Raw genomic sequence first — 22981 nt, forward strand, 5'->3', positions numbered from 1 at the left:
GGTCCAAGCCGCCGCCACCCTCCTTTGCAAAGCCATGTGAAACAGCAACACCAGGTCAGTGGGCAGACCTTTATCCTGGATGTCCTTCAAATAATCCTGAGCAAACGCAACAGGTGGAGCAGACCACCCCAAGTATTCCGTCACCCTTGACATGAGACACCGATAGGAATCCACACACGCCCCCAGGCTCAGGTCGGCCAAACTCCACCTCCGGAGCGGTGTCAAGGCCACTAGCGTCATGCAATGACTGACGGAGTTCCTCCATCTGACTATGCCCAGACAAAAGGTCATCAGGAGGCATAGGCAAGGTCATCTCCTCAGACAGTTCAACCTCTGAAAGATCCTGTAAAAGGTAGGAAAGACTCCAATCTAGGAGGAGGAACAGAATAGGGCTCAAAAACAGGCCTCAGACTTACAGGCAGCCTTACTCTGAGGTTCCACAACCCTCAGGTGCACCTCCATGAAATCTCCACAAACGGCGTTGAAGGAATCGGCGTCTATGTCAACCGAGGCACCGAAGACTTCGGTGACCGAACCTCGAGAGAGCCCCTCGACGGACACGGCGCTGATGGTGTCGACTCCTTCTTGGAAGGCTTCACAGGTTCTGACGGTCTCCGTGGCGTTGAGGACCGGGACCTGGATCTGACACAGCTATGGCGATCTTCCTTGTATGAGCCGGACCTCGACGGCTCCGACCGCCCGAGGCCGAAGGCGTGCGAGTGGTGGACCAAGCCCGTTCCCCACCGGCTCCTTTCGAAGACGTGGCTGGAACTGTGCTTTGCGACAAAAAAAAAAAAAATAAATAAAATCGCTAAGATCTGCTGGCAGAATGCATCCCATTCGGCCGGCGATGAATACTTGGTGGGACAAGTCAACCGTCTGGCGGAGTCCTCCCCCGATGAGGAGGAGGAGGAGGAAGGCGACCGGTGACAGCGCTTCCTAGAATGCCTCAACGAGGCAGAGGAATGGCGGGAACCACTCCTAGACCGAGACCCCCTGGATTTTCACCGACAGTCGCCCCTCGAGTCATCAGTCGAAACCCAGCGGACTTCGATTTCCGTCAATTTGCCCGAACGTTCCTGCAAGGCCTATGACATCAGGAACTGGAAATCCTCGCAGTCGATGGCGTGGCTTTCACAGAGGCAGATGTGCTGGTCCGTGATGGACATCTTCGAAACGCAGTCCCGACCTTTTTTTAAAAACCAGACTTCAGGGTAGTAGAAGATGAAGACATTGTACATGAAGAAAGAATCGAGCACGCCGAGATTCCGAAGCAAACACGTTTGTGGAAAAAAACGGAACTGAGGCTACAGGCGCAGTGCATCCTATATATAACATCCAGTGACGTCGACACTTGACGGAGGCCCTTGAAGGACAATGGATCGACGCAGGATGCCCTCTGCCGGAAATTTTCTGGAGCAGCACAGCTGTGGACATTACCTGTCAGATGTGGAGTACGTCTGAGGACACAATCCCCTCGAATGAGGTATTTGCGGTGTTGGGGCCATATTGGTACATGCAGGTACGCATCCTGAAGATCTACTACGTAGAGCCCATAATCCCTATAAGGGAGGAGTGCATCTGCAGAGGTATCGCATTGAATACTTCTAGGGGAATATGAAGATTGAAATCTAACAGGTCCCAAATAGTGTGCAGGTCAGCCTAGTTGGACTTTGGCACTGTAAAACTGGGAATAGAAATACACGCCCTCTTCCGCTGGGAGAAGTCATTCTACCACCCTCAAGTCCAGGAGCATCTGAACAGCAGAGAGGGCAACCATGCCTGACGTAGGGGAGGGCAGGATGGAGGAATTGACGAAAGCGGGAGGTGGAAACCCGAACAGACCACTGATAGAACCCACAAGTGTTTTGGGATAGTCCACAAAGCCTAGAAGTGAAAAGATGTGCTCGCCCCAACCCCCACCGGAGTTGCATGGGACCAATCAAACCATCCTTTGGTATTTCTATCAGAGGAGAGGGAACTGGATCCAGCAGTGGGAGGGGAGAAAAACCAGGCATCTGATTTCGCCGAGGTCCGCTCAGTGCCAAGGTCTGCTCTGAATGGTCTAGCTGACTAGTCTTGCGGTCCTGGAACCCCCGAAAAGGACGTGAAGAGGAAATCAGCCTTTTGGGGTAATGAGACCTTGCAGCTTGGCGATTAAAGTTCTAGCTTTGGTTTTTGCCAACTCTTCATCCGTGGAAGTTATTTATCCTCGAAGGGAAGATCTAGAACCTTCTCCAGGACCTACTTTGAGAACTTGGTTGCGCATAGCCATGCCTGGTGGGTGATATCAATGCCAATGATAGTATCGATATGATACATGGCAGCATCTAGCAGATCCTGAGCAAGGACTCTGGCATTGGACAAGCAGTCTTGTAATCTTCATGTCCATCAGAGGGAATTAACTGATCAAATTTTATAATAGCTGCAACAAGTACTGCTTCCCTATTTGCCTGAAGTGCTGCCTTAGCAAAGATTTGCCTCCTTACCCCTTCCAAAACCTTATTCTTAGAAAACACCTGAGGCGCGGAGGACGACAAAGAGTTGCACTGGAGGGTTGTAGCAGCAATGACAGTGGAAGACAGAAGGGGGTATGTAGCCAGGGGAATTTCTCGAGACACCTGCAGCTTTTAACAAGCGTCAATCCTTTTGTTTATGTTCTTACCTGTATGTGGTTTTTTCCACACCCTGCAGGCCTCTGACAAAATGTCCTTTTGAAAGAAAATGCCAACCGGATCACCAACAGGCAGTGTGAAGCGTGGAAGGTGTGCACTTGCTCTGGCTCCATTGGCTCCGTAGGCACCTCTGCCGGAGTGGGGGGAGAGGGGGCAGCATTTACACTGGCCTGGGGGGAGCCACCCTTGGTGCAGGAGGCTCTGGTGGTCTGGGAAACCTTTTCTTGGAGGTCCTTAAAGATGCTTTCTAGGATCGTAGTGTATCAGGGTTTGGAAACTGAAGAATGCCTACTCAAAAGACTGCTTGATTGTGAAAGAGAGCAGATGTCAGAGGAATCAATGTTGGTGTAAGGGGCATTCTCATGTTCCATTCCAATTGTCGATTTAAAGGATCCCCCAGGCCCCAAAGTTGCAGGCAGCAAAGATTTAAGCCAGTCATACAGACCATATGCCGCTAAAGGTGTTGGCAAAATTGCAAACCCCAAAGGGGCCGGCAAAATGGCAGGACCATCGAAAATGGTTGCAGCGCCATTTTGAGACCGTTACATGCGCCACAGGGTTGTCAGAGGCAATGGTGGCTTTGGCAGGTTTGTCTTAGCTTTGAATTGATCTTTTAGCCCCCCTTGAGAGATACTCAGCAGAGCTAGTAAATAAGAACATTTAACGCTTGTCTGTCCTTTACACTCCCTCAGACTGGCCGGTAGTAGGTTTAGCCACTGTGGGGGGAACCTTAGAACTTAATCTGGTGTTTTTAGCCCCAGAACGGGGGTGGGAGGGTATCTTCAGCCTGTATCTTCAGCCTTGGCGTTTCTTGTTGCCCCTTTAGAACCTCGAGAGACTGCAGTACTTTTACCCCACAGTGGAGAACCTCTAAAAAGAAGCCAGTATACTTTTAGCCACCAGAGGGGGACCCTCAGGGGACACCACAGTACTTTTAGCCTCCAGAGGGGGGGAACCTCAGGAGAGAATGGTATCCAGTAACCTCAGTTCAAACCCTGGTGATGCTAGAGCCCATATGACTCCTCACAGAACTGGATGACCCTGGGAAGGAAGGTCCTGAAAAGAAAGGTACTTACCAGGTGACTTCTGCTCTTAAGGAACAAGTTACTTACCTGTAACTGTTCTCCAGCATGGGTCTGGCATGGATTCACATGCTCATGAATATTCCCCGTCAGGCCGGGAATCCTCGGTAAAGAAAATAATCAGTTTCTGTTTCGTTTCTGAACTGCCTTTCTACTAGTAACGAAACACTGGTCTCTAGGTCATACTGCCTCCAGCCAATGACTGCCCTCTACCTAGCAGCCATCTTCAGATGATTTGGTAGCACGTAAAGTGGAAGTAGGACCAAGAGAAGAGCCCCAGAGGGGTAGGAGGGAGGGTTCGCATGTGAATCCATGCCAGACCCATGCTGGAGAACAGTTACAGGCAAGTGACTTGTTCCTTCTCCAGCACGGGGTCTGGCATGGATTCACATGCTCATGAATAAAATAACACATGGCAGTACACACATGCACAACCACAGGAGTTGGCAAGGCTCAACATTAAGCATCACATCAACTCAACATTCAGCAACTCTTACCTCCTCACCAGGCCCACCTTCAGGCGAACAGATTGCACAGCACTGCCTGGCTGACTCTGGACTCCTCCCTGGAATCCGGGTCGACGCAGTAGAATCTCGTGAATGTGTGCGTCGACCTCCAGGCAGCAGCCCTGCAGATGTCCAGCAGGGGCACACCAGACAAGAACATCGTGGTAGCAGCGATCGCTCTGTTTGAGTGGGCTCTCGGACGGCCGGGCAACGGTCAGTTTGCCAACCGGTGACCATGCATGATGCAGCCGGAGAGCCATCTGGAAATGGAAGCCTTCGAGAGGGCCTTCCCTTGGTTCACAGGTCCAAAGTTCACAAACAGTTGTGATGTCTTCTGAAGGCTCTTTGTGGGGTCCACTTAGAACTTCAGCGCTCTAGATACATCCAGCGAGTGCAAAGACATTTCAGCCAGTGACAGGAAGAAAACCGGTAACACCAAGGGCTCGTTGAGATGGAAGTCCGACGGCACCTTGGGCATGAAGGAGGGGTGTGTCCTCAGCAGCTCCCTCGTCTCGTGGAATGTCAGGTATGGAGGTTTACAGGAGAGGGCCTGGATCTCTCCCACTCGTGCAGAGGTGATGGCCACAAGAAACGTTGTCTTCCATAGCAGGAACTTCAATGGTGCCGAATGCAGTGGCTCGAATGGTAGCCCCATGAGCCTGGTCAGCATCACGTTAAGCTCCCACGCCGGGGCCGGAGCCTTCACCGGCGGGAACAATCAGAACACTCCTTTCATGAACTCCTTCAACAGGGGATGGGACCATAGCGACGAGCGCCCCGGAGTTCTGGTGTAGCGGGAGATAGCCGCCAGATGGATGATGGAGGCATGTGCCAGCCCCGCCTTGGCCAGCGATAGCAAGTACGGCAGCACTTGAGGGGCTGTAATCCGCAGAGGGTTAATCTGTGCACGGCACCCGACAGAACCTCTTCCATTTGTGTCCATAGCACTTTAGAGTCGAGAACGCCATGGCCTTTGCAAGCACCTCCTTGCCGTCCGCAGGGATATCGTACCCTCCGAACTCTAGTGCTGCAGAAGCCAGGCCTGCAGGTTCAGCGACCCCCGGGTCGTGATGGAGGATGGCGCCTCCTCTGGTGAGAAGATCTGCGTCCGTCGGCAATTTGACTGGGGGGGATCATGGGGGGGGGGGGGGCGCTGACATGTCCAGAATGTTCAGGAACCAAATCTGCCTCGGCCATGCTGGTGAGACAAGGATCATCCTGCACCGGGACCGTCTGAGTTGACTGAAGAGTCGCAGTAGCAACGGCAGGAACGCATACAGGAATAGGCCATCCAGGGGAATGAGAAGGCATCGCCCATGCTCCCCGGCTGGTGAAACCTGCTGGCAAACCTCTGGCACTTGGCATGTGTCGCAAATAGGTCGATCTGGGGATTGCCAAATTGTCGGAATAGGAGATCCACTTGATCCTGCCGCAGCTCCCACTCGTGGCACGAGCACAGCTCCCTGCTGAGTGAGTCGGCGATGGTGTTCTTTATACCTGCCAGATGGAAGGGTACCAGAAACATCCCTTGGGCGACGGCCCAGTGCCACAGATCCTGCGCTTCCTTGGTTAGGGCTGGGGGATCTGGTGCCTCCCTGCTTCCGGATGTAGAACATTGTGGTGTCGGTGAAGATCCTTATCACCTTGCCCTTGAGGGAGGGAACGAACGACCCGAGGGCCCAGAACGCAACTCGGAGCTCCAGGACATTGATGTGCAGAAACCTCTCTTCCGGGAGCAAAAGGCCTCTTGCGTGGAGATCTCCGGTGTGCGCTCCATGGTCGGCAGCCGTTGCACCTTGCCCAGGATGGCCCTAGTCCTTTCCTCCGGCGGGGAGGCCAATCGCGCCACTGTCTCAAGTCTGGCTCCCAGGAACAGGGCGACTTGCGACAGTACAAAGTGGGATTTTGCGAAGTTGATCGAGAATCCCAGATCCGTGAGCAGTTGGACGTCTTTGCTGTGTGATCGAAGGCGAGTTCTCTTGACTTTGCTCGGATGAGCCAGTCGTCCAGGTAGGGGTAGACGTGGATCCCCTGCAGGAGCAGCCGCACTGCCACTGTTGCCAGGCACTTGGTGAATACCCTGGGTGCCGACTTCAATACAAAGGGAAGGGCTTTGAACTGGCAGTGCCGTCCCTGGACCACGAATCGTAGCAATTTGCAATGTCCCTTTAGAATGGGGATGTGGAAGTAGGCATCCTCCAAGTCCAGCGACAATAGGAAATCGCCTCCCTCCAGCTGTCCCAGCACATGCTGGAAGGTGACCATCTGGAATTTCTAAGACTTGATGTACTTGTTTAGATGACGAAGGTCCAGGATGGGCCGCCAACCGCCGGTCTTCCCGACGAGGAAGTACCGCGAGTACACTCGGGAGCCCCGGAGCCTTTTTGGGACGAGATCTATGGCTCCCTTCCATAGCATCGCTCATACCTCCAGAAGTAGTTGTGGGATGTGGTTTTCCTTCCTGTCCACGGGTGCTATACAGGGGACACTTTCTCTGATATTCCAGGGTGTGCCCACGGGCCAGGGCACCTAGCACCCAACGGTCGGTGGAGATTGACTCCCACATGTTGACAAATTTCGCCAGGCAGCCAGCCTCCCACCGCAGTGCTTGGGTGGTGGCCCGACACCACGGCCGGTTCAGTCCTGCTTGGCCGCAGTCTTGCCGGCTTGGCCTTCTTGTCGACGACAAGATCCCCTGTCTTGCCACTTCCTCTGTACGCTTCCTGCGACGAGGAGCGGGCCGCTTGGCGGTAGAAGGAACTGCTGCCGAATCCTTTGGAGGCACCTTGCTTGCCTCCGGAGTTCCGAAAGGACGGACGTCGTTTTTGAAGAACACCCAAGGCCCGAGCCGTCTGTGTCCGCCTTGATGGCCTGCAATGACTCGTCCACTGTCTTGCCGAACAGGTTGTTCCCGTCGAAGGGCATGTCCAGAACCCTGGTCTGCACGTCCTGGCAAAAGTCGATGGTCTTGAGCCAGCCGCGCCGACAAAGGCAAATGCTGCTGCCCATCTGGCGAAGGCCGGTGTCAGCGATGTCTGGCCACCGTAATGGCATGGTCCGAAGCCACCTCACCTTCCTGAGGATTTCCAGGGCCTCGGCCCTCTTGTCGTCCGGGAGGAAGTCCAGCAGGGGAGCCATCTTAAACCATAGCTCCCTGTCAAAGCATGCCACAATCGCGAGGGTGTTGGCAGCTTTAATAATCATGGGCGCCGACGGGATGACCCCCGCCGTCCCATGGCGTCCAGCTTCTTCCCCTCACCGTCCGGCGGGGAAGTTGAAGCCATCGCCCCCCGCGGCTTTCTTCTTGGCCACCACAGAGACAACCGAATCCGGAGATGGCTGTGCCCTAAGGCACATAGGGGCGGAGTCCGGGAACCGGTATTACTTCTCGTACCAGTCCCTCTTAGGAGGGGTGGATGGGTACTTCAGGAGCACCAGTCCCTCGTCCCAGATGTTGTCCAGTAATGGAACTGAGAGGACAGTCTTCCACTTGGCCTCCCACCGTTGGTAGAGGAAACCTTCCTTCCTCTGCTCTTCGGGGCAGAGCTGGAAGAGCTCAGATGCCCTGGCGATCATGGCGTGGACGGAGCCAATTTTGTCGGGAGGGGAGGCCCGAGCGGGCGATGATGGAAGGTCCATTCCGTCACCCCGTTGTCATCCATCCCGTCGTCTGTTCCAGTCTCATCCCGAGGAGGTGAAGGCTGTAAAGAAGGTGGGGGATGAGTTCTCCTCTGCTTGCTTGGTGGATGGGCTTCCCGACGGTCCAGGCTCCGCTGGATCGTCCGCTGGGGGTAAGGGCAAACTTGTCCTCGTCTCCGTACACAAGGCCTGAATAGCCATCAAGATTGCTCCCGAGTTGTCTTGTGGCATAGGCACCGGTTGGGGAGTAGGATCCTCGGTTCCCTCCACGGCGGCTCGTCGGCACTGCCATATCTTCGCCGGGATCCCTCCCGTAGGGCCGGACCTCCTCGAACTTATTGTTCAGGAACTTTGCAACGCCGCCAGCTCCCGTAATGGCCACCACCACTCCCCCGCCCCCTCTTTCTCTGCCCGGGGTTTCACAGGGTCTTATCGATAGGTTGTAAAGAGGAATCCCTTTGCGGTGGCAGGGAAACTAGGCCCAGAGGTCGTCTCCACTGGGGTAGCCTCCGCAGACTTTGCCAGGGCCACCACGACTCCCTCGATCGAGGCCTTAGCTGGGTGAATATGGGCCTTCGTGACTTTGGCCGTGCCCGAGGCCTTCACCTTGGAGGGAGGGTCACTGCCTCGATCCCCCTCGGCTGTCTCCGTCAGGATCGACTAGGACTTCTCCCGAAGCTTACCCGGGCTCTCCGATTTCCTCTTCCCCGAGCCAAAGCGTTGGCTCATGGTTGATGGCGTCCGTGAAAATGCGCCCTGCTTGGCAGCCCGACCGATCAGTGCTCCCAGTGCCTGCGGACTCGCGGTGCTTTGCCTTTTGTTGGGCCTCCGTCACCAGAGCGCCCTCAAAGGTCTTAGAAGACCGCTCTGACTTCTTCCTCTTCTTACCTGCTGGTGGGCTCTTCCCCTCCAGCCAGTTGGCGAGGCAAGTACGACGATCCCTCATTGTTCTTTCGGACATGTTCTTACAAAACGCACAGTCCTTCTCCATGTGCGATTTGTCGTCGTAAAGACAGAGGCAACGAGTGTGCACATCCTCCTTAAAGACGTTCTGTAGCCTGCATCCAGGGCAGCTCCTGAACAGCTTGGATCCAACAGGCGTCATGCTTCCTTTGTCCTGGGCCATGACCATGCGGGGTAGGCCTCAAAATCTTCTGGGATCCTCCGAGAAGTGGAAACTTGACAAAAAATGCCCTTGAGGGGCATAGAAAGTTCCGAAAACGGGTCCCCGTTGATCGGAATTAGAATCGGTGGAGCTTGAGGCTCGAATGACCGAATATATAAGAGTAAACTTCGAAAAAACGCAAAACGCAGTAAAAGCTCAAGAGCTAAAGCACGAGGACTCCCAACACTTTAACGTGCGGTAAAAATCTGAAGATGGCTGCCAGAGGAGGGGCTTAGGTAGAGGGCAGTCATTGGCTGGGGTCAGTATAACCCAGAGACCAGTGATTGGTTACTAGTAGAAAGACAGTTCAGAAACAAAACTGTTTTTTTCTTTACCGAGGATTCCTAGCCTGACGACTGGGAATGAGCATGTGAATCCATGCCAGACCCTATGCTGGAGAAATGAAATTTCGTAGGCTTTCCAGAGACCAGCTGTGGAAGACCTCTTCCCACCGGACAAGCCTTCTTTCGAGTGTGGGAACTGAGATGGCGTCACAGTAGAAGCACACGTCCCAACAATTGTCTGTGCCTAGGCACTAGAGCCAAAGGATGCAAAAACCTTATGCTCCAGCATAGGCGGAGGGAAACAATAGGACAGCAGTACTGGGGCAGGATGACAGATTTGAAGGACAAAAGCAGGGAAGACAAAAAACCCTGCAATGTAAATGCGTCTGATCCTGGCCACACTGAGAAAAAGACTTAAGGGTGATGCGACAGGGGGAGGGGGGGGCTGCTGGGGGGGTCTAAGAAAGGCAGGACTAAACTAACATGCACAGGCCTGTGTAAAAATTGAATTTTTGTTTTATATCACAAAATGCTCCTGTCCTGAAGGACGGAATGAACCGCAAACAAAGGAAAGGGGACAGGATACAACAGTACTAATTTGTCAATTACTCACTATGATCAAAGGACCTTTCAACCCCCCCCCCACACTCCCTCACCAAGGCACATATACATTATAATAACCTTATTTAAAAAAGGTTGGACTCAAAGTAGGTTTTTCAATTCCAACCAGTGTCTTTTTTGCAAAAGCGATAAATGCAATTATTGGATTCATTCAACTAAGCTATTTCTATCTTTTACACAAATGGTATAGGCTTGTTGCCCATCAATCATTTACTTTGTGGATACACGGAGGACTGGATTTTTGCATTCAAAGTGTTATACCTGCCTGTGTCGTTAGAGCCATCCTTGAACAATTCCCTAGGTCCTCCAGACAATACAAAGGATTTTTACAGATCGTACCACTACCAGATTATAATTTGTGGTTTACATATACCAACCTTTTTTTTAAATATAATTAAAATATTTTACTTACAAAATAAAGTGCCAAATGATTAGATGCATATATTTATTGTAAGTATTCCAAGCCAGTGTACTTAATTTCAGGTTTTTATCTCTCCTTGAGAATTTTAAGTTACAATATGTTCCCCCCACAACAAGGCACAAACACTAAAGTCAAAATGCCAAATACTCAGTATTTGCATTAGAAGAAGGGTTGCATTTACTAGTCTTATTTCTTCACATGCTACTTGTCTTTCAATCACTAATTGCATTAGATTCCATTTAGGAATACACAGGTATTTATCAAATGTTAACTATCCCACTTTGACAGTCATAGGAAAAAACAAGAAATATAATTAGTCACCAACACCACCAAGTATAATAAAACAGTATGCTTCACCATCCAGATCAACAAAGTTTGTTACTGCCAAAAATATGTTTCCAATTTCCAACACTCGATCAAAATCTATCCAAACACTTCTCCCTTATAAATGCCCGGTTATCATTTTCTGCCATGCCTTTTAGTTTGGGTTTTTGAACAGCAGGTTCAGAGTAAGTTAATGTACAACTCAATGTGTAGAGTCTATTAACAATTGACCACCTAAAACCTGGTGTTTTCATACTCCTTTGAAGACCCTGTCCATGCACGCAACATATCAATCATTTGACAAGGTTCTGGGACGATTAAGTTCGCTACGTCCAGATCCATCTCCCTCCTTTATCAAAGGCACTTCTCATTTGGGATATGCGCTCACAATGGGGCTGGGAGAATGGGAAAGCACAATGTGATGAACATGCCAACTTCAAAGGGGTTTGGCCTCTATGGACAACTCATATCCGGTGTCAATACTCTCCTATGAAGACTCCTTCCCTGCAATCAAGATTAGGTGAACCTTTAAGGCGCTCAGCTCTTCCGCTTGCTTCATTCTTATTCACCCCCACCCTTATCAAAGGCAGTTCTCACTTGGGCCATGTGCTCGCAATAGTTGTTTGTAGGTGCCCACATTACTTGAAATTTGACATCAATACTTCACCTCCATCAATCTTTACACATATCCAAAAATGGCTATGTACCAATACTAAACCATACCCCTAAAAAATAAAAAGACCAACACAATTTAGGGGCAGTCCCTCCAGGCAACAAATTCACACACTTTTCAAAGTGTCAATAAACCAATTCAAATCCATAGCAAGAAAAAAAATGTCTGCAGTCTACTATGGATATCACACTGCTCATCTTCGTTGCTGAACTGCCTCAGATGTTTCCTATTACAGGTAAATGAACGGTTATTAGTTGTCTCGATTTCAGTTTGGTACACATATTTTACTCAATGGTCATGCACATTTTCTTTTCATGTATATCAATGACTTCTCCATTATCAACCTTTGAATGGATAAAATCTTGAATACTTACATCACAAGACAGGGACTTTTTTTGAATATCTAATGTTTGGTCATCCCCCTTATCGGTCAGTAGCACAATGGATGCTCAAAGTACCAGTAATGCTTTTCTTCGTGTGACCAACCATTGACATAAAAGCCTGTGGTTTGCCTGGCAGGTCAGATTATCTTACAGGGCAGTTGTCAAACCCCAAAGCGCTGTTTTAGCAAGGATGTTATTGGTGAATCCATCATACTTTAATTTTTATATTTTAGTAATTGTTTTTACTTGCTCTTCCCTGGCATAAAACAATGCCCTCATCTAGGATTTGGTCAATTTGATCAAATCATATGGAAGTTTTACCCTTTGACCGACTATTAATTTTGACCTAATAAATATATGAAATAAAAATTAGTTGTAATATATTTGTCCATTGGGTGTCGCTAGCATCTATGGGTTTTTTCATTCTATGACAAGACAGGAGGCTCGCATTATGCTTTTCTTTCTTTAATACTGCCATAATAGCATTTTAAAAAACATGACTTTTTAAACTTTAGCATTTGTGCTTTTCTGTCACAAGAAATAGCCAAACTGAGGTTTTAAAAGTCCAGCTATAGTGTCCATTTCTTCAAGATGACCATAAAACTAAAACTCCCATGAAACCTATGGGGTGTTGTATTCCTGACCCCCAACTCCTGCTCCAATCAGTTCATAGGTCAGTCTATTAGAACCTTTCTCCCCAGGTCCTTTCCTCTTTCTTTTTTGCTGCCAAAGATAAGTACCTCACGTTATCTCTTTAGAATAATTGTGTGCGTATGTTCATAATCCCCAGCGCAGCGTATATAGAACGCTTAGATACAAGTGTGTGCTTCATTGACATTAGAGCGTATATATAATGTAATATTTACAATTGAAGAAAATATAGAAGTAATCCGCGTCGCTCTGATGTTCCGAATATTATCCCACTCGTCTGTTCCGCGGCGTTGCATTGTTCAGGTTCCGAGGAGGCGGGGCCGGCGCCGCGAGCAAACGCGCTCGCCTCAGGCACCCGACCCCGCTCCAAGTGACAAAACCGTGCCGACGAATAAGTCGGGCGGTAGGACCCAGGGGAAGCGGGAGGAAGAACAGTCTCCCGCCTTACCCTCGGGGCCTTTCCTCGTTCGCGCGCAAGTGATTTCATTGCGTTCGCAGCGAGCAGTGAGGAAACAACGACCCAATACCGGCTATTAAAAAAAATAAAAATAAAAAAAAATAAATAAAAAACTCATATTTCACCGGAGCGCTATTTAGGGGACAGCTATAGCAAGAAGTTCTGATACCTTTTTATGCTTTGTTGAAGCAGCTCTGCACAACCCTGCAATACACATCTCTGTGGAACAGGGGCCTAGTTGCATTTGTTCCCTGCTGACAGCCCAGCAGTTGGTATTACCAACACTAGAGATGGCACAATCCAACAGCCCCGGTGCTCCACCTTCCACCTCTCCGGAGTGGTCTGAGGAAGAGTGGGGAGAGAGCCCGTACCAACAGGACGTTGATCTCTCAGAGTTTTAAGATGGTATTGGGGGATTCATTATCAAAAGCGGTATTGCAAGGTGTGCAGCCTATTGCGCAGAGCGGTATCGCAAGGTATGCAGCCTATTGCGCAGAGGCTTGAAGTACTAGAAGCCATGATTCAAGAACAGCAAGCTCAGCTTGCCAATAAGAGGAAAGCAGAAGAATCAGTTGATCAGCTGTCAGCCAGACATCCCTCTGAAGGGATTGAACATAAGGGGCGGAAAGCAGCTCGGAAAACGAAACATATTTTGACCCCCCCCCCGAGCAATCTTGATAGGGAGGATGAGGCTCCCCAAAGAGCAGACGACCCTGTCGCTAGGCTAAAAAGAGCCTTCCTGGAAAAGAAAAAGCAAAGCCAGGACAGACCCGCTACCCCAGGGGTGAACAATCCAGGGGACAACGATGAAGGCTATATGCCAGATGACGAAGGTGGAGACGACGTTGACTCCGCGCAACATGCAGAGGAGGATATTGATCCACAAGAGATGGACAGTACTACCGATATGTTTGACCCAGATGCGATCAGACACCCAAAATCTTCAGATTGGGTCCCGTCGCCCAGAGTAGCAGCCTATATGGCGCAGCATATTAGGAAACCTCTGGACAGGGAGGTAAGGTCCAGGATGCGGTCAGAATGCCCTCGACCAGAGTTGCCATTCAAACCGGCGGAGACACCGGAGCTGGACTCCAAGATGGTCACTTTCGTGACGAAAACAGCGCGAGAAATCCGAAAAGGAATAGACCGGGCCTGGCGAGGATGCCAAGATAAGCTTCTTGACATTGCAGGCCCCTTAGCAAAAATAATGGACCTGGCAGAAAAAGCCAAGGACACGGGAACACCAGTAGACGCTTCGGCTCTGGCTAACTGGGCGCAAAGGGCTGTCTGTCTCATGGGCAACGCTAACTATTGTTTGGCGAAGCCTTTGTGAAGGAAATGTTGCAATTTGTAGGCACGTATTCAGCGCTGGAAAGGACGCAAAGCGCAATCAAGAAGATCTTCCCTGGATGAATTTTTTCCAGGACCGGACGTTACAGGGGTCGTACGTCCGGTCGCTTCACTTATTCCCATAGACCCCAAGGGCCGCGCGCCCAATACTGGGAAGGGAAGCAACAGGACACCTTCTTCCCGTCCAGAGCCAGGTTCCCCAGAGGTCGTAGAGGAAGAGGCTCCCACAGACAACCCAATGCCTCAGGAGGTGAGTGTAATAAGCGTTAAAGTAGGAGGGAGAAACCTTCAATTTATGAGCGCATTGCAGGCGTTATCGCGCGATGCATGGGTATTACAGGCAGTAGCGGTATTACAGCTAGAATTCATACAGGATCCCATACAGAGCTCAGAACCCTGTCCCATCCAGGTGTCCCGGGGAGAAGAAGAGTTGTTACACAGAGCGTTGGCCAGCCTAGTAGACAAGAATGCAATAGAAAAAGATACGCAGGGAGGACCAGGATTCCTCAGCAATGTTTCTTGTTCACCGAGGGGACAAAACACATCCGGTGATAAATTTTAAAAGTTTGAACGAATGGGTTGTTTACAACCATTTCAAGATGGAGGGCATCCATTTACTTCGAGACCTCCTCCGAACAGGAGACTGGTTAGCGAGATTAGATCTCAAAGACGCTTACCTCACGATTCCGATAGCCCAGAAGCATCGGAGATATCTACGGTTCCGCTGGTGCGGGGAAATTTGGCAGTTCACATGTCTCCCGCTCAGCCTAGCATCAGCGCCTTGGGCCTTCACCAAAATCATGAGGCCCATAGCAGCGGCTATTCGGGAAAGAGGAATTCGCATTATCGTCTACCTGGATGACCTTCTAGTCCTAGGGACAGACAAAACCTCGCTATCCAAGAACGTGCAATGGATATTCACGCTCTTGTCATCTCTGGGCTTCTGTAACGCTCACCTGATTCCCACGAAGGCGCCGACCCTTTCTGGACTGCTACAACTTCTTCCACGGTAAAGCGTAGTGCTTGGAAGATGGACTGGACTGGACTCCCAAACCTAGTCTGTCTGGCCCGTAGAATAATCCTTCTGTAGATGGGAAAAGGGTGTTAACTGTCTGCTAGATTGTGTGTGAGATTCCCCCTTTTGCCCTTTCTCACCCTCCTCGAACCCTAGCTGTGCCTTCCGCAGACTCTCACCTTAATTTTTGTATGGATGAGCTCTCCATCCTGCTACTGACGCAGGGGCGCGTAGATTTCCAGTTACTTCACTGGATCTCGGATTTGGCGAGGGTTCGATGTCTGCTTGCCTTTTACCAAATGCTGCCGTAAGTATATAGTTCAAAAGATCAAGTCTTATTTGTCCCTTGGCCTTTGTTTAATTTTCAGGGACTAGGTGAGGAATCCGTGTGGAGGTATGGATTTGCAGAGGTAAGCTCAGGTGAGTACTTTTAATGATGGTGTGCCGTAGTGGTTTGCTCCGACACCTTAATGAGTGTGTCTTATTTCCCCATGGGGGCTGGGGTACGGAAAAGCCAGAAAAGCTGCTCCGACCCGAAAAGGGAACTGAGGTCCCAACAAAATTCTGGTAAGACTTAAGGTGAGTAATCTGCCCTTTTGCAATTAGTTTGTTGCTCACCTTTTGTCCTCTTTCTCCGTAGGTCTTGAATGCGACCAATGTCGCCTATGGGCGCTGAAAAGGTTGCCGGCGCCACGTGAAGGTAAGTGGAAGCGGCGCGGCAGCGTGAGAAGCGGAGCGCTTCTAACTATTGTCTTTCTTTTCCGTAGGTGCTGGGATGCGGCCAATGACGCCTATGACCGCTGAAGAGCTAGACAGCGCCTCGTGAAGGTAAGTGGAAGCGGTGCTGCACCGAGCGATGAGATGCGTTTCTAACCCTTGACTTTCTTTTGCAGGATCGACTGAGTGAAGAATCCGGATGCAGGATGAAGGTAGGTAATGTCCTAATGCTTGCCTTTCTCTCCTTGCAGGTGTTCCAGGTGCTGGCGGGCGTGGCAGGAGCCAGGATGCAGGAGCCGACTCGGTGAGCGTCCTGCTGCAGATGCAGAATAAAGCGAAGCACGTGTGGCCATCCGGGCGTGGTTTAAATAGCCTTGGAAGAGCTTCAGGTGAGTGTTCTTCCACTGGCCCAACCCGAGTAAGAAAAGAGTTCCTCCCCAGCCTTAGTTGGCTTGGAGCTTCAGACAGCATGGTCTGCCTCAGGTGAGTTCACCCAAGCATTACCATATGTTCTGCCATGATGAGCCTGGCGCCTATGGCGCCAGGACAGATGCCTTTTATGAACCTGGCGCCAAAGGCGTCAGGACAAGGTCCAAAGAGCCCCTATAGGGGTTTGCTGGGTCCTGCTTGGTGAGTATGAAGTCTGCTTCCGGGGACGCTGGGCCTGATCTGGCTCCTCGGGAGCAGGCATCATGACAGCTTGTTAGTGAACTTGGACAAATCCCAGCTGGTACCTGTGCAAAATATAGAGTTCCTAGGGTTCAACATAGACACAATCAAAGCTACACTCGAACTTCCACACCACAAAGTAAGAGCGATAAAGAAAGATCAGAGTACTGATAGCAAAGGAGATGATCTCTCTTCGAGCTCTGGCAAGAGTAGTAGGCCTCCCAGTAGCCGCGATTCAAGCAATTTTTCCAGCCCCACTACATTATCGAGCATTACAGAGGCTCAAAATAAAGCATCTACAGGGAGGACTCTTATCACCAGCTGATAACCCTGGATCAGGAAGCGCTTTCGGAGCTTCAGTGGTGGCTCCTCAACATGGAAGCCTGGAATGGCAGAGCAATTTTCGGAGACATTCCAGACATCATTATAGAGTCAGACGCAAGCAGATCCGGATGGAGGGCGAGATGCGAAAACGTAGAGACAGGAGGAAAATGGTCAGAACAAGAGTTACAACTACACAAACTGTCTCGAACTACAAGCGGGATCGTTCGCAGTACGTGCCTTTACGACGGACAAAGTGCAATGCTGCGTGCTGCTGAAGATGAACATCTCAGCAGTGCGTTACATAAACAAACTGGGAGGAACGAGATCCCGGATGCTAGCAGAGTTAGCAAAAGATTTCTGGCATTATTGCCTGCAGAATCAGATAACAGTTACAGCAGAATACCTACCAGGGAATCTGAACGAAGTAGCGGACTGGAACTCACGATATCTGGTGGATTCCAGCGATTGGAGACTGCATCCCAGGGTGTTCAGAACGTTAACAGACCTTTGGGGTCCAGTACACATAGATCTGTTTGCATCCAGACTGAACGCTCAGACAGAGACATATTTCAGTTGGAGGATGGACCCGGGTGCAACTTCCACAGACTCGTTTCTCCAATCATGGAAAGGAGCGCTTCATTATGCCTTCCATCCGTTTTATGATCACGGGGACTCTAGCGAAGGTTCGCAGAGAGCAAGCAGACCCAATAGTGGTGCTCCCTATCTGGAAATCTCAGCCGTGGTTTCCAGTAGCGATGGAACTTTCTACGGATTTTCCGAGGATAGTTCCGCACCAGCCGGACCTTCTACTCGACCCGATCGGGAGAGCGCATCCGCTGATTTTAGCGGGCACTCTACGACTGATGGCCTGCAGGGTTTCACGAGAAAATGGGAATTGCCTGGCATTTCGCAACTCGCTGCAGACTGCATCAGAGATTCATGGGCGCCTTCCACCATTAAGAGCTATAACGCCGCATGGAACAGTTGGGTGCACTGGTGTGCAGAACAGAGTGTGGATCCCGTTTCTGCCCCTGTATTGCAACTGCTAAACTTCTTAGCAATGAGAGTTCAGGAAGGCAACGCCTTTAGAATAGGAGTATTACGGTCCGCGATATCAGCAGGGCATGATCAGGTAGAGGGTAACGCCATTGGCAAACACCCCACGGTGCTGCGACTCCTGAGCGGTATGAAGTTGAAAAAGCCCCAGAACCGAGATACACAACCCTGTGGGATGTTAAAGAGGTCTTCCGACTTTTCCTGGAATGGCCAGACAACGGTAGTTTATCCCGATCCCAGCTGTCATGCAAGCTTGCAATGTTATTGTGTCTTACAGCATGCCGAAGAGTATCGGACGTTAAGGCATTAGAATTAGATAGGAAAATATTCTATCCCGAAGGAGTAGCCTTTACAATAACCAAGCGAACGAAATCAGATTCACGTGATCTCATACCCCTATTTTACGGGAAACAAAAAGTTGTGTAGCACAATGTATCAAAGATTACGAGACCGTCACAGCGCAGTACAGACCGCTAGGTGTTACACAGCTGCTAATAGCGCGTAGGAAGCCTCATCATGCAGTTGCGACAGCGACAATAGCTAGATGGGTGCGCGAGGTCATGCAGTGGATAGGAATTGACTTATCCCAGTTTGTTGCACATTCTGCGAGGGGCGCAATGGCTTCTAGAGCTTTCTCCGCCGGAGTGCCACTCCAAGATATAATGAAAGCAGCAGGTTGGTCATCTGAATCGACCTTTAAGACATGTTATTTTAAACCTGTATCCGATATACCTGATAGAGTGGTAGCGAGCTTTGAATAAGCATAATGCGAGCCTCCTGTCTTGTCATAGAATAAAGATTGCCCACGCTAACAACTCAGGAAGTCTTCATTCTATTAAAGACAAGGAGGCGAGCATTATACCCCACCCGAAGTGTACACAACTGTTGAACTGATGTGAGATTTATTTAAGATGTTCAACTGGTCGTGATACCCACCCTCATGATTGATTCTCCGTTTTCCCCTAGGAGACGACCAGAAAACAGCCTGATCACGAGCACTGAGTCTTCAGAGCGGAGTCAAGTTATATTCGCCCAAGAATTGCAAACAGTTACAGTTCATGGACACTGGGCACAGTTAGATTGGAAACTGAGTTGATTGTTCATAAGACTGTTGAGTTCGTTACCGGAGTTGGATCGCAAAAGAAAGGAAACAACCTGGGGAGCAAGGTTTTTATAGACTGACCTATGAACTGATTGGAGCAGGAGTTAGGGTCAGGACTACAACACCCCATAGGTTTCATGGGAGTTTTAGTTTTATGGTCATTTTGAAGAAATGGACACTATAGTTGGACTTTAAAAACCTCAGTTTGGCTATTTCTTTGTTGTGACAGAAAAGCACAAATGCTAAAGTTTAAAAAGTCATGTTTTTTGAAATGCTATTATGGCAGTATTAAAGAAAGAAAAGCATAATGCTTGCCTCCTTGTCTTTAATAGAATGAAACTTCCTGAGCTGTTAGCATGGGCAATCTTTATTGTGGCGTAAAAAGTTCTTATCTGCTATTTTCTTCAGTTCATTTGGATACGATCGGTTGTGCTGGAGGACTTGCGTGGATTTTCAATATTTTTCTTTTTCAGATGCCAATGGATTATTTTGGGGGATTTTTGGGCGTATCATAGATGTGTGTTCCTGGACTTCAACGAATTTTAAATATTTCAGTTTTTTAGATGCCAATGGATCATTCTTTTAGGATTTTTGGGCGTTTCATGGATTTGTGTCGGTGGACTTTTATGCTTTGTGGTTAATTTTTGGGGATATATGTGGATTTGTTTTGCTACTATACTGGAATTTTGACAATTTCTTTGGGATCAGTTAAGGTTTCTTGGACTTTACTGGATTCTTTAGGATTGCCTATTTACACTGGATTTGTACAGCCATGAAGTCTACATTAAGTTATATTCTTTTCGTTATTTTTCCATTCTTTATTTTATTTTCAATGTATTCACATGTAATTATAATTGTAGAGACTTACCGTCAAATGCCAGAGAATGGTCCTTATTTAGTCACTTTGACAATTCAACAACTGACTTCCATTCCATAAATCTGTTAAATTATGAAAAACAATTTTTATTAATTTACTAAAAAATTCATCGTTAATTGCAAATGTGCTCCATGTTATATGTTTTGTCTCCAATAAATATATACATGGCAATGTTTTTAATATTTCTTATGTTACCAACTTCACACTGAACATGCTCATCAAGTAATCACTTAAACTAAGGGAATCACATTTTCAGCAAATTATTTTAGCTTTCTAACGTTTAGTAAACTTTTTGCTGTTGAATGTAAATTCTTCCCACTTATTTGCTGAATTATAGAACTCTACTGCATTCATTCCCTGCTCCCTTTGTAGTACACTTAAGAACTTCTAGAGGGGGCTTTGAGTGGCTCATTGCTACTTTCAGTCCATTATGCCACCACTCCAACTTGTTCGTCTTGGGTGAGCCAGTTAATATTGCGTTGTAACGATTCCACAGTTCAATTTAAATTTTTGGAACCTTACAATGAAAACGTGTTTGTGGTCCAAGCCGTGTTTCCTTTTAATAGTTTCGAAAATTGGTAATTTCCTTCTCGTTTTGTCAATAGTAACTACTGTTTACAATTGTTACGTATGCTGTAACTACATGTTCCCTGCGAGTGAATGCTAGTGAGCACAGATTTCTTATGTGATGTTTGAATTCGCCGTCCACGATATATTTCTTTTGCAAGTTACGCCACAATGCTTGTGAATAATGGAAATAACACCCCTGTATTTCATATGTAGGTAAAACATGGTTTATCGCCTTTATTGCAGCCTGTTCAAAGTCCATGCTGCAAGTTTGTGTTGTATTGCATGTTTCGGGTTCGTGAATATTTCCCAAAAAGTTTATTTTTTTCACTCATTAATAGGTTTATCAATGGGAAGAATTCTGTATCTACCTCACCATGTACATTGTTTAGCTGTTTGAACGGCTTGGGACCACACTTGAATGTTTCATCCAACATCCAGTTCTTACTCCATGCTAGTCTCGACACCTTGCTCTGTTGCATAAATGTTTTCTTCAGTCTCACTATCAAAATACATATATTTCACCTTGAAATGTTACCTTTAATCTCTAATTTCTCCAACATTTATGGGAATTTTTGGTACCTTGTTTTCTTTATTTCTTTGATACTTTACTTTTCCTTTCAGCAATTTACAGCAAGGTATCTAACCGGCCATATGTGGTGGTAGTTCTAGCATTTGCCTTTCCTTTTCTCCACTCGTACCTGCTTCTGTTCATGCTTTTCTTTTCAAATGATGCATCTTTTCTTTCACTTCTAATTTTGCTATATTGGGTTCATGATTATGCTCTAGTCTAATCCAAATACTCCCCTGTTGTGCTAGCTCGTCCTCTAGTCTGGTTATACTCTACACATTTCAACCATTACTTTTCACTTCTCATTCTTCTCAAATTGTAAATATATCCACTGTGTTTCAGCTGTTTTCCCCTTTAATATATAAATTTCCTTTTCGGTTTTCAACTCTCCGATACAAATAAAATCTGCCAGTTATTCTCTTAAAACAGACCCCATCTGTAAATGGTCATTCTTTCCATCAACCCATACAAATCTTAACTCGGGAGAGTAGATTCCTTTTTAAAATCAAACGGATATCTAGAGGTTCTGTGGCTCGCCTGTCACAATTCACCTATGAAATGGAATATGTCAGCTCTACCTTTCACTTTTAGAAATGACTGTTACCGGACGTTTTGTCAGTGCAACCCTTTTCTCATAGGAAGAGTCTGTTATACGTGCATTGCGTGATAACGTTCCATAGCATAGTCACTTCCTTAATCAGGTTTTCTCCGAGAAGGACTTCTGTTTATTTAATCTATCCTATATATTTTTTTTTTATATACAAATTTCCATTCTGCCACATTCATGAACATCCATTTTTAATAGCACTGCAATCCATGAGATCAAATCGTATATACAGACATTTATCCTTCAGTCATTTCCGTTGCGGCCAATGTTGTTGCAGTAAAATCAAACATATCCTTCATTTATTGTTTTCGGGTGCCCCAATTAATAGCCATAAGACTCCTGGTACAGTTATGCACATTCCCACCCACCCCTCCAAGTAGATGTTGATCCAAACATGCTTGGTAGATTGTGGATTTCCAGTATCCGAGATTGACAGCAGAGCCAAAGATGCCTTGCACGTCGTGACAAGCAATGTATTCTGCATCTGCAGCATGTACTTCACAGACTATATGTACAAACCATCATAGTTCACCAAAAAGTGTCACCACAGACTGGCTCACAAGTTACTTCCCAGTGCTGTTGCAACTGTGTTTCATCACACATGAGTCAGGTGAGTAGTAAACAATACATAAATAACTGCAGTATTATTCGACCCACTGAAAAGGATGGTGGAGTGGCGATTTGGAAAAGATCCCAATATGTGGCAGAGGTAGACAACTGAAGGACACTGCACGTTATGATTTGGTTGATGAAAGTATGTTAAAAGTCAAAGATTTAGTTCTATGTCATTTCATCGACAGTCGTAATTATGATGGGTTTTTAACAAGTATTTTGTAACGAAAAACACTCATCAAAATTGATTGTAATTTTTGGGGTGGTTCTTCTTCCCACACCCCCTCCATCCCGTATTGTTCAACTAATCCCGACCTCCAACCCTTATATACACTTTCCCAACCCCCTATATATTCCGATGAGTTTTTCATACAAAAAATACGAATTAAAAAACCATTGAAATAGTCGATGAGTCAGTAGTACCAAAGATTTATAGGATTTTAACTTAGACAATTGCTATGGTTCAGGTCTATTGGATATTTTTTTGAGGCGAGCGTATCCAGTTACTCCTACATATATCTGCTACCTAAGGTGCATAAAAGCATCTCCCTGGTAGACCAATTGAATATTCTATTGGGTTCTTATTAGACGCTACAAGTATCTTGATACTTTCCTACAGCCTTTAGTCCTGTG

At 47.9% G+C, this 22981-nt stretch overlaps 1 protein-coding gene across 4 annotated transcripts in view; it reads right to left on the reverse strand.

Annotated features, from left to right (window-relative positions):
* STAG1 (STAG1 cohesin complex component) overlaps positions 1-22981 on the reverse strand; it is a 2120576-nt gene that overhangs the window by 1808404 nt on the left and 289191 nt on the right. For 2 of the 4 annotated variants that reach the window (XM_069618021.1, XM_069618022.1), the window contains exon 2: positions 19983-20053. The exons of the other annotated variants lie outside the window; for them this stretch is intronic. The gene's annotated coding sequence lies outside the window, so the exon portion shown is untranslated. The remainder of the gene's footprint in view (positions 1-19982; positions 20054-22981) is intronic. 4 annotated transcript variants of the gene reach the window in all.

This window comes from Ambystoma mexicanum, chromosome 10 (genome assembly GCF_040938575.1).
Source record: "Ambystoma mexicanum isolate Mex_15411 chromosome 10, UKY_AmexF1_1, whole genome shotgun sequence".
NCBI lineage: Eukaryota > Metazoa > Chordata > Amphibia > Caudata > Ambystomatidae > Ambystoma > Ambystoma mexicanum.